Source organism: Tupaia chinensis, unplaced genomic scaffold (genome assembly GCF_000334495.1).
Source record: "Tupaia chinensis unplaced genomic scaffold, TupChi_1.0 Scaffold000706_1, whole genome shotgun sequence".
NCBI lineage: Eukaryota > Metazoa > Chordata > Mammalia > Scandentia > Tupaiidae > Tupaia > Tupaia belangeri.
The window spans coordinates 3,694,810-3,706,811 of record NW_006160229.1 but is presented as its reverse complement, the minus strand read 5'-3'; positions in this window follow the sequence as shown (position 1 = coordinate 3,706,811).

Sequence of the window (12,002 nt, the reverse complement as noted above, 5' to 3'; positions counted from 1 at the left end):
TAATAAACCATTTCTGTGTTCACCAATGTCATGCTTCTCTGTTTGTTCTCTTGCTATCCTTCTCTATACTCTTCCCTTCTCACCTCCACCCTTACACACTGACTTCAACATCCATCACTATTTTTACTGCATTTATGTGTGCCAATATTTCTATCTCTACCATAAAGCAAAGACAGTTGGTATATATTAAGTGGGTACATAAAATATCTTTCTTTCATATCCTTGCTTGCTTCACTAAGCAATAGATCTTCCATATTCAATCACTTTATATCAAATGCCAGGGTCTTGTTTTTATTTTATGGCTAAATAGTATTCCATAGAGTATATGTGCCACACTTTTTCAATCCATTCATCTGTTTGTGGACATTTGGGTTGGTTCCATGTCTTAGCAATCATGAATAATGCCGCAATAAATATGGCTGTGCAAGCACTTTTCTGACTGAGCGTTCTCCTGTACTTTGGGTAGATACCCAGAAGTGGTATTGCTGGATCATATGGTAGTTCTATTTGTATATCTTTGAGGAATCTCCATATTGTTTTCCACAGTGGCTGAACCAGTTTACATTCCCACCAACAGTGTAGAAGAGTTCCCCTTTTACCTCATCCCTGCCAGAGCTTTTCATTTTTTTGCTCTTTAAATCTTCGTTATTGTGACTGGGATTAGGTGGTGTCTCATTGTTGTTTTGATTTGCGTCTCCCTTATGATGAGGGATGTTGAGCATTTCCTCAAATGCTTTTTGGCTTTCCATATGTCTTCCTTAGAGAGATTTTGGTTCAGCTCATTTTCCCATCTTTTAATTAGGTTAGCCATTTTTTTTTCAGGTACGCCACTTGAGTTCCCTGTGTATTCTGGTTATCAGTATCGGTCCCTTGTCTGACGTATATTTTATAGAAATATTCTCCCATCCTGAGAGTTGTTGATTCACATTAATTACTGTGTCCTTAGCTATGCAGAAACTTCTTAATCTGATATAGTCCCACTTGTCTATTTTAGGGATTATTACCCATGCTTTGGGAGTCTTATGTAAGAAGTCTTTGCCTATCCCAATGTCTCCCAGAGTTCCACCAGTGTTGTCCACTAGTAGTTTTTGAGGTCTTAGGTTCAGATCTTTGATTCATTTTGAGTTGATTTTTTTAATGGTGAAAGATGGAGATTCAGTTTCATCTTTCTGCAAGTGGATACCCAGTTTTCCCAGCACCATTTGCCAAAGAGGTTTTCCTTTTCCCAATGGGTTGACTGGTGTTCTTTTTAAAAAATAAGTTGGCTGTAAACTTTGGGGTTTATTTCTGGGGTCTCTATTCTATTCCATTGGTTCACTTGTCTGTTTTTGTGCCAATAGCATGCTGTTTTGATTATCACAGCTTTATAGTATGTCTTGGGGTCAGGGAGTGATATACCACCCACTCCACTCTTCTCATGAAGGCTTTCTTTGGCAATATGAGTTTTTTATGATTCCAGACAAATTCTATGTCACTTGAGTTCCCTGTGTATTCTGGTTATCAGTATCGGTCCCTTGTCTGACGTATATTTTATAGAAATATTCTCCCATCCTGAGAGTTGTTGATTCACATTAATTACTGTGTCCTTAGCTATGCAGAAACTTCTTAATCTGATATAGTCCCACTTGTCTATTTTAGGGATTATTACCCATGCTTTGGGAGTCTTATGTAAGAAGTCTTTGCCTATCCCAATGTCTCCCAGAGTTCCACCAGTGTTGTCCACTAGTAGTTTTTGAGGTCTTAGGTTCAGATCTTTGATTCATTTTGAGTTGATTTTTTTAATGGTGAAAGATGGAGATTCAGTTTCATCTTTCTGCAAGTGGATACCCAGTTTTCCCAGCACCATTTGCCAAAGAGGTTTTCCTTTTCCCAATGGGTTGACTGGTGTTCTTTTTAAAAAATAAGTTGGCTGTAAACTTTGGGGTTTATTTCTGGGGTCTCTATTCTATTCCATTGGTTCACTTGTCTGTTTTTGTGCCAATAGCATGCTGTTTTGATTATCACAGCTTTATAGTATGTCTTGGGGTCAGGGAGTGATATACCACCCACTCCACTCTTCTCATGAAGGCTTTCTTTGGCAATATGAGTTTTTTATGATTCCAGACAAATTCTATGTCTGTATTTTCTAGATCTGTGAAGAATGTCTCTGGTATTTTTATTTAATGTGTATTAAACAAGTACATTAATTTTGGTAGAATTGCTATTTTGATTATATTAATTCTATTTTTTTCTTTTTTTATTTCTTTTTTTTTTCTTTGAGAGGTTTTTACTGTAGGGCGTGTGTGCTCACCAGACAGACAGAGAGAGACAGAGAAACAGAAAGTGAGAAATCATCCCTCAGGGGGGATGGCCACGCCACAATCCCTTCTCCTCCATTCTCCTCTCGGGATCTTGGGCACGCACGCACACGTGCCCGGCATGAGTTTAAGCCACCGGGTCCGGGACTTGAACCGCGGTCAACTATGTTGGAGATCAGCGACATAGCCATTACGTTAACTGCTGTTCCCTGATTATATTAATTCTAACAATCCAGGAACCTGAAATAGATGGCCACGCCACAATCCCTTCTCCTCCATTCTCCTCTCGGGATCTTGGGCACGCACGCACACGTGCCCGGCATGAGTTTAAGCCACCGGGTCCGGGACTTGAACCGCGGTCAACTATGTTGGAGATCAGCGACATAGCCATTACGTTAACTGCTGTTCCCTGATTATATTAATTCTAACAATCCAGGAACCTGAAATATCCTTCCACTTTTTTATGTCCTTTTCCATATCTTTTTAAAGATTTTCATAGTTTTCTTTGTAAAAAAGTCTTTGACTTCCTTAGTTAGATTTATCCCTAGGTATCTTATACATTTTGTGGCTATGGTAAAAGGGATTCCTTTCTTAAACTCTACTTTGTTCAACTTGTTCATATATAGAAATGCTATAGATTTCTGGATGTTGATTTTTTTATCCTGCCACTTTATTTTGAGAAGTTTTTTCATGGAGACTTTTGGGTCTTCTAAGTATACCATCATGTCATCTGCAAACAAAGATCATTTCAACTCTTATTTGCCTATTTGAATGCCTTTTATATTATTGTCTTTCTGATTGCATTGGCTAAGACTTCCAGCACTATATTAAAAACCTAAAAAGCGGTGGAGAAAGTGGGCAGCCTTGTCTAGTACCAGTTTTTAGTGGAAAAAGTTTTAGCTTTTCCCCATTCAGTATAATGTTAGCTGTAGGTTTTTCATAGATGGCTTTTATTGTGTTGAGAAATGACCCTTCTAAACCAATCTTACTGAAAGTCTTTATCATGAAATGATGTTGTATTTTATCAAATAATTTCTGTGCATCAATTGAAATGATCATATGGTTTTATCTTTCTTTTTGCTAATATAGTGTATTATATCTATGGTTTCACATATATTCAACCACCCTTGCATGCCTGGGATAATGCCTACCTGGTCGTGATGAATAATATCTGTTTATGTTGTTGGATACTATTTGCAAGTATCTTTTTGAGAAAGTTTTCATCTATATTCATCGTAGATATTGGTCTGTAGTTTTCCTTTTTTGTTATGTCTTTATCTGTTTTGGGAATGAGGATGATGGAGGCTTTATAAAATGAATTTGGAAGTTTTCCTTCCTTTTGAATCTTTAGAAATAATTTGGTAATGTAGGGGTTAACTCTTCCTTAAAAGTTTTGTAGAATTCATAAGTGAAACCATCCTGATCTGGGCTTTTCTTTGTCAGGAGGTTATTTATTACTGATTCAGTTTCATGGCTTGTTATGGGTCTATTCAAGTTTTCCATGTCCTCGTGATTGAATATTGGTAGATTATATGCATCCAGGAATTTGTCCATCTCCTCTTTGTTCTCTTGTTTGTTGGCATATAGTTGCTTGTAGTATTCTCTAAAAGGTTTTAACTTTTCCCCATTCAGTAGAATTTTAGCTATTCGTTTAGATGGCTTAATCATGAATGGATATTTTTTATTTCTATTGTGGCTGTTGTAATTTTGCCTGTTTATGTATTTGTTTTATCTGGCTTCTTTCTTTCTCCTTCTTTATCAGTCTACCTAATCTTGTGTTGACCTTGTTAATATTTGCAGAGAACTAGCTTTTGCTTTCGTTTATTTTCTGTATAGTTCATTTATTTTCTGTTTCATTTATTTTTACTTGAATCTCTATGATTTCTTTTTACCTGGCATTTTGTTGTTGTTGTTTTTCCAGTTCCCTGAGGCATGATTTTAGGTTTTCTATTTGCCACCATTCCATCTTTTTCTTACGTACATTAATTGCTATGAGTTTCCCTCTTATGACTGCTTTTGCCATGTCCCATAGATTATGAAAACTCATGTACTCATTATCATTTGTTTTGATAAATTTTTTGATTTCAGACTTAATTTCTTCAGTAGCTAAGAAGTCATTCCAAAGTAGGTTGTTTAGTCCCCATGTATTTGTGTATGTTTGAGGGTGTTTCTTGAAATTCATATTGAGTTTAATTCCATCATGGTCAGAGAAGTTGCTGGATATAGTTTCTATGACTTTGAATCTGTAAAGGCTTGATTTGTGTCATATTATATGGTCAATCTTTGAAAGGTTCCATGCCAGAGTGAGAAAATTGTATATTTTGTGGACTTAGAGTGGAAAGTTCTATAGATATCTATCAAGCCCATTTGATTTATAGTATCATTTAGGTCTTGTATCTCTCTGTTTGTTTTTTTGCCTAGGAGATCTGTCTGTCTCTCCTTTTAGCTCCAGCAGTCTTTCTTTCACATATTTAGGTACTCCTGAGTTGGGTACACAAATATTTATAAGTGTTATGTCTTCTTTCTGGATTACCCCATTTTCTATTATATAATGCCCTTCTTTGTCTCTCCTTTATAGTCTTTGACTTGAAGCCTATTTTGTCTGAAATCAATATCGCAACTCCAGCCCTTTTTTGATTTCCATTTGCATGGAATACCTTTTCCCAACCCTTCACTTTTAGTCTATGTATGTCTTTATCCATAAGGTGAGTCTCTTGTAGGCAACAGATAGAGGGTTTCTGTTTTTTTATACATTCTACCCATCTATTTCTTAATTGGGGAAATTAATCCATTGACATTCAATGTTATTATCGTTATTTCCAGATCTGTTCCTATCATTAAGTAAGCCATATTCTTGGTTGCTTTTTGTTCTGTTATAACTGTCCATCTGACTTTTTAGATTTCCTGGTATAACACTCCCTTCAGAAACTCTTGAAGAGTTAATTGGTCTGGGACCAGTAGTTAGCGTAATGGCTATGTCTCTGGACTCCCATGTAGTCAACTGCAGTTCGCCTCCCGGACCCAGTGGCTTAAACTCACACCGGGTGCGTGTGTGTGCGTGCCCAAGATCCCAAGAGGAGAATGGAGGAGAAGGGATTACGGCCTGGCCATCCCCCCTGGAGCGTGATTTCTCGCTTTCTGTCTCTCTCTCTCTCTCTGTCTGTCTGGCGGGCGAACGCATGCACCCTATGACAAAAACCTCTCCAAAAAACAAACAAACAAAACAGAGTTAGTTAGTCTGGAGTTGGCAAATTCCTTCAGATTGTGTGTATCCAAGAATGTTTTTCTTTTTTTCCTATATGAAAGACAATCTTGCCGAATATAGTATTCTTGGTTGAAATTGTTTTTCATTCAACACTTTGACTATATTTCCCCATTCTTTCCTTGACTGCATTGTTTCTGCCCAGAGGTCCGATGTTACCCTGATGGGGTGACCTTTGTTAGTAACTTGATGTTTCCCTATTGCCAGTTTTAGTATCTTGTGTTTGTGGTTTTGGCCAATCTAGCTATGATGTGCCTTGGAGAGGATCTTCTTGGGTTGATTCTTCTTTCTTAATTTTTAATTTAATTTTATTTATTATTATCATAATTTTTACATTACATTGAATCACATATATCTTTACAGTGTATTATATTCCTTTTGCTAGCACAATTACCATGCATATCAGTCAAGACAAAGACATTACTATCCACATCATCACCATCAAATAGCTTTTCATCTTTTTTTCAGATGATGATGATTATTATTATTTATTATATTTATTTTTTATTCTTTTGTTATACTTTTTTTCCTTTTATTTTTTTTTTTCATTTCATTTTCTTCCATACTTTCAATCACATTATTATTTGTCTAACAAAATAGATATTTCAACAGGTGAACATTTTGGGGTCCTATGTATTTCTTGGGTCTGGGTATTTGAATGCCTCTCTAGGTTTTGAAAGTTTTCTTTTAGGATTTCATTAAATAAATGATCAATTCCTTAATAATTTTCTTCCTCTTTGGGATACCAATTTTCCAGATGTTGGAGTGCTTGGTGGTATCTAGTATTTCTAGTATATTATCCTCATTTTCCTTGGTTGTTTTCTCAGTCTTTTTGATATTTTTTTCTAGGTCAGAGGTTTTGTTCTTCTACATTTGAGATTCAATGCTCTGCATGATTTAGTCTACCTTTAATACTTTCAAGAGAGGTTTTAATTTCCTGTATCATATTGTTCATCTCTAACAATTCTATTTGATTCTTTTTTATGGTGTCTATTTCTTCTTTCAATTCATGAAAGAACTTCTTTTTCTCCTGGAACTGGTTGTCTCTTTTCTCTTGCATCTCATTTAGTTTGGTCACTACAAATATCCTGAATTGCTTATCCAATATTTCCACAACTTCCATTGTGTTGTCTATGGGTGATGCAGAATTGATATTTTACTTTGGGGGAGGGACATTTTATTGATTGCTCATATTTCTTATGCCTCTAAAATTGTTCTTAGTCAGCTGGTGGTCTATATATTCCTCCCTAAATTATTCAAGGTATCTCTGAACCTTCAAAAATGTGCAGAAGTAGAAAATTGGTGATCTCTCTTCTGTCCTGCCTCGCTGTTGCTCACCAGCACCCTGCACTGTTGTCACTGGTCCTGGGTGACTCAAAGTCTTCTCTGTTTCCAAAGAACAGTGGCACCTTAAACTGAGCTGCTTAGTCTCACCTCAGGAGCATAGAAAAGATCATGCTGCATGCTATCCAAAACTCTGAAGTCCTGAAAGTTCAAAGACGAGTGGAGGAGGAGATGAACCACAGGTATGTCTGTTAGGCTCTGTACCCACAGGTAGCCTGGTGCTTGGCAAGGCCGTATTTTTGAACTGATATCTAGATGGGGTGGGGAGGGGCACAAGTTCATCTTAAAGTCCTAAGATACAAACCTGCAGTCCAAAGACAAGTGGAGGAGTGGATGAACCATGGGTCCTGGCCATTAGGTCCTGCAGCCACAGGCAGCCTGACATCTGACAAAATCATTCGCTTGAACTGGTGTCCCCAACATTTCATTTTGCATCCAGCAATTCTGACAATGTGTAGCTATAAACAATGGTAAGTGTGCTAAGAATTTGACAAACCCACAAAAGCTACTAATGGTAGGTTTCCTAATCATGTTATACAGAGAGAATAAACTAAGTAAAATGATCTTTATTTTCATACAAATTGTAAAAGACATTTGGTAATTTGCAAGTCACCACTAAGTATATTCTCATTATATGTATAAGTTTGTTTCATAAACACTCCAGAACTTACTATTTAGCCAAAACCAAATTCTTGCCTATTAGCACTATGTCTATGCATAACACTATTTTGGATTGATTTGCATTTTAAAAATAATATGTATTTAATAGGAGGAATCTTGGTTCATTGGACTTAAATTTGACAAATTTTTTCCTCTTTCAGTTGATTCTTTCATTCTGTAAAAACTGCCAAAATTGTGTGTGCTGTGGTGAGAGACTGGCTAAGCAAATTAAGGAAAGGAGGCTGTAGTCAGGTAAGATAAAGTTTTCCTATGCAGTTAAGGAGAGAGGTTTTTGTATGCAGCTCATCTAATGTTTCTAGGTATATTTTATTCAGCATAACAATTGTCTCTGTGCCTGTCAGGATTTGGCATTTCCCTGGATGTTCATCATTGAAAAAAGATTCTCCTTCCTAAAAATAGAAGACTAACGTGGCAACAATGTAATTTAGGATTCTATTCCAATACCACTTCTGATGAGATACTATTTGTACAGCACTATACAGACACTTTAGGAGAAATACAATCGTTTGCAGGGGCTCTGGCATTAACAGGTGCTACCCACCAAGAATTTAATATGAATTGTACTTCCTATATGTGAGCACTTAGTGGGAATTTATTTTCTTTACACAGTCTCCAATTGAGTATTGCAAAGTCCATTTTGAAGACTCAAACATCAAATAAATCAGAAACTGTTAAACTAGAATGATCCAATGAAGATAGCAATTTAGGTCTTGGTTAGTTTCAGATTAGCTAATGTTCTTACATTTTCCTTAAGGTTGTCCTTTCTCTCCAGTGTGCTAGAGTGATTCAGATCTGTTTCTAAAATCCTCCTCTAAGGAAAGTCTTCATACTGATAATCTGGCTTAATTTAAAGAAAAACATTTTCTTATGAAAAATTTACTTTTAAAACAGAGGGTCAGCAGGTGGCATGATGGTTGAGGCCTTGGATCCCACATGGCTGACAGCAGTTAGAGTCCTGGATCTGGTGGCTTAAAAATCATACCTGGTATGGGAACCAGCAGTTAGTGTAATGGCTATGTCGCTAGACTCCCACGTAGTCGAACGCGGTTCGCATCCCGGACCCAGTGGCTTAAAACTCACGCCGGGCGCGTGTGCGTGCATGCCCAAGATCCCGAGAGGAGAATGGAGGAGAAGGGATTGCAGCGTGACCATCCCCCCGGGGGGTGATTTCTCGCTTTCTGTCTCTATGTCTCTCTCTGTCTGGCTGGCGAGCGCACGTGCCCTATAGCGAAAATCTCTCAAAAAAAAAATCATACCTGGTATGTATGCATGCATGCACAAAATCTCAGGAGAATGGAGGAGAAGAGATTCAGGGTGACCACCCCTCCAGGGAGTGATTTCACATTTTTCCTCTCTCTGTCTCTGTCTATCTTCAGCACGTGCATGTACCCTAGGACAAAAAACTAATGAAATTTAAAAAATTAAATTAAACTAAAAAGTAGAGAAAATAACAACTACTGATGCACTCACTTTCCTCCTCCATTGGATTATGTTAAAGCAGATCCTGAACTTCAAACAATTTTATCCATAACTACTTTAGTATATATCTAAACAATAAACATTGCTTTTGTAAAACAAATAAGAGACCATTAATACTCCTAAAATGTAATAATTCTTTCATATCACCTACTACACAGGTAATGTTACTATCTGACTAGATTTATTTAAGGTTTTCCTTAATCTCAGTTTTCTTGCAGACCCTTTTTGGAGTTTCGTCAAACACTTACAAGTTCAGTTCCAGTGATGTATAAAGAGGTGAAGAATTTTATTCACCAGAAATTCTTCATGTGAGCTCTTTGTGAGAAATTAAACAAAAAAAAAATCAAAACACAACAGAGAGAGAGAGTAGAGCACACACAATTGTTAGGGCAGTGAAATTATTCTGTAATTGGGTTGTCAAGAAAGTCATGACACATTTTTTTTGCATAGAAAAATATGTCAAGACTTTCCCCACAACCTAATATAATAGTGATACTTGCCATTATGCATTTGGCCACGCACAAAGAAGGTATAACATCAAGAGTGATCTCTAATGGGAGCTATGGACTTTAGATGATAATGACATGTCAATGTCGGTTCATCAATTGTAATAAATGTCTCACTCTGGTGGGGGATGTTGTTAATAGGAGAGGCTATGCATGTGTGGGGCAGGGAATATGTGGAAATCTTTGTACCTTCTTGTCAACTTTGCTGTAAAGCTAAGCTGCTCAAAAAATTAAATAAACAAAGGCTAAAAAGAGACAGGGTGAGGAATTAGCCTCCCAAGAGATTTTGTGGTTTTGCTTCCACTGAATGTAAGAGGAAACACAGGCACATGGCATCTCTAAGTTTTCTGGAAATCTGCAAGTATAGCTCAGCCAGAGGGTGGGAGCATAGCCCTGGTGGTCATTCTGGGGTATAGATTAGGTTTTTCAGAATGTGAAAATAAAAACACAAGACAGTAAAATTGGAAATTCAGATAAACAACAAAAATATTTTACCACAAATTTGTTCCAAATATCATATAGAACATATGAACCAAAAAATAGTGACTTTTTCTAAAATTCTAATTTAACTATAGAGTTTACATTTTACCTCACAACTCTAGGACAGATGATGCAATAAATTGGCACAGTGGACAAAAAAACTAGAATAACTCATGAGGCTATGATGTCTTAAAGAGAGTTCCTGTAGGACCTGAAAGGCTTTGGGAGAAATGAAGAAAATAAACCTTTGTTTTGTTTTTGTTATAGGGCACATGCATTCATGAGAGAGAGAGAGAGAGAGAGACGAACATAAAGAGAGAGACAGAGAGAGAGAGATGAGAGAGAGATATAGAGTGAGAAATCATCTTCCAGGGGAATGACTGTGCTGCAATCCCTACTCCTCCAGTCTCCTCTTGGAAATTCAGGCATGCACACATATGTGACTGGTGTTATTTTCAAGCTGCCAGGTCTGGGACTTGAATCGTGCAGTCAGTTATGTGGCCCAAGAAAAGAAACTTTCAAAAGTGTTTTGGGAGTTATGAATTGAAACCCTTTAGAAGGGATTGCAGCGTGACCATCCCCCCGGGGGGTGATTTCTCGCTTTCTGTCTCTATGTCTCTCTCTGTCTGGCTGGCGAGCGCACGTGCCCTATAGCGAAAATCTCTCAAAAAAAAAATCATACCTGGTATGTATGCATGCATGCACAAAATCTCAGGAGAATGGAGGAGAAGAGATTCAGGGTGACCACCCCTCCAGGGAGTGATTTCACATTTTTCCTCTCTCTGTCTCTGTCTATCTTCAGCACGTGCATGTACCCTAGGACAAAAAACTAATGAAATTTAAAAAATTAAATTAAACTAAAAAGTAGAGAAAATAACAACTACTGATGCACTCACTTTCCTCCTCCATTGGATTATGTTAAAGCAGATCCTGAACTTCAAACCATTTTATCCATAACTACTTTAGTATATATCTAAACAATAAACATTGCTTTTGTAAAACAAATAAGAGACCATTAATACTCCTAAAATGTAATAATTCTTTCATATCACCTACTACACAGGTAATGTTACTATCTGACTAGATTTATTTAAGGTTTTCCTTAATCTCAGTTTTCTTGCAGACCCTTTTTGGAGTTTCGTCAAACACTTACAAGTTCAGTTCCAGTGATGTATAAAGAGGTGAAGAATTTTATTCACCAGAAATTCTTCATGTGAGCTCTTTGTGATAAATTAAACAAAAAAAAAATCAAAACACAACAGAGAGAGAGAGTAGAGCACACACAATTGTTAGGGCAGTGAAATTATTCTGTAATTGGGTTGTCAAGAAAGTCATGACACATTTTTTTTGCATAGAAAAATATGTCAAGACTTTCCCCACAACCTAATATAATAGTGATACTTGCCATTATGCATTTGGCCACGCACAAAGAAGGTATAACATCAAGAGTGATCTCTAATGGGAGCTATGGACTTTAGATGATAATGACATGTCAATGTCGGTTCATCAATTGTAATAAATGTCTCACTCTGGTGGGGGATGTTGTTAATAGGAGAGGCTATGCATGTGTGGGGCAGGGAATATGTGGAAATCTTTGTACCTTCTTGTCAACTTTGCTGTAAAGCTAAGCTGCTCAAAAAATTAAATAAACAAAGGCTAAAAAGAGACAGGGTGAGGAATTAGCCTCCCAAGAGATTTTGTGGTTTTGCTTCCACTGAATGTAAGAGGAAACACAGGCACATGGCATCTCTAAGTTTTCTGGAAATCTGCAAGTATAGCTCAGCCAGAGGGTGGGAGCATAGCCCTGGTGGTCATTCTGGGGTATAGATTAGGTTTTTCAGAATGTGAAAATAAAAACACAAGACAGTAAAATTGGAAATTCAGATAAACAACAAAAATATTTTACCACAAATTTGTTCCAAATATCATATAGAACATATGAATCAAAAAATA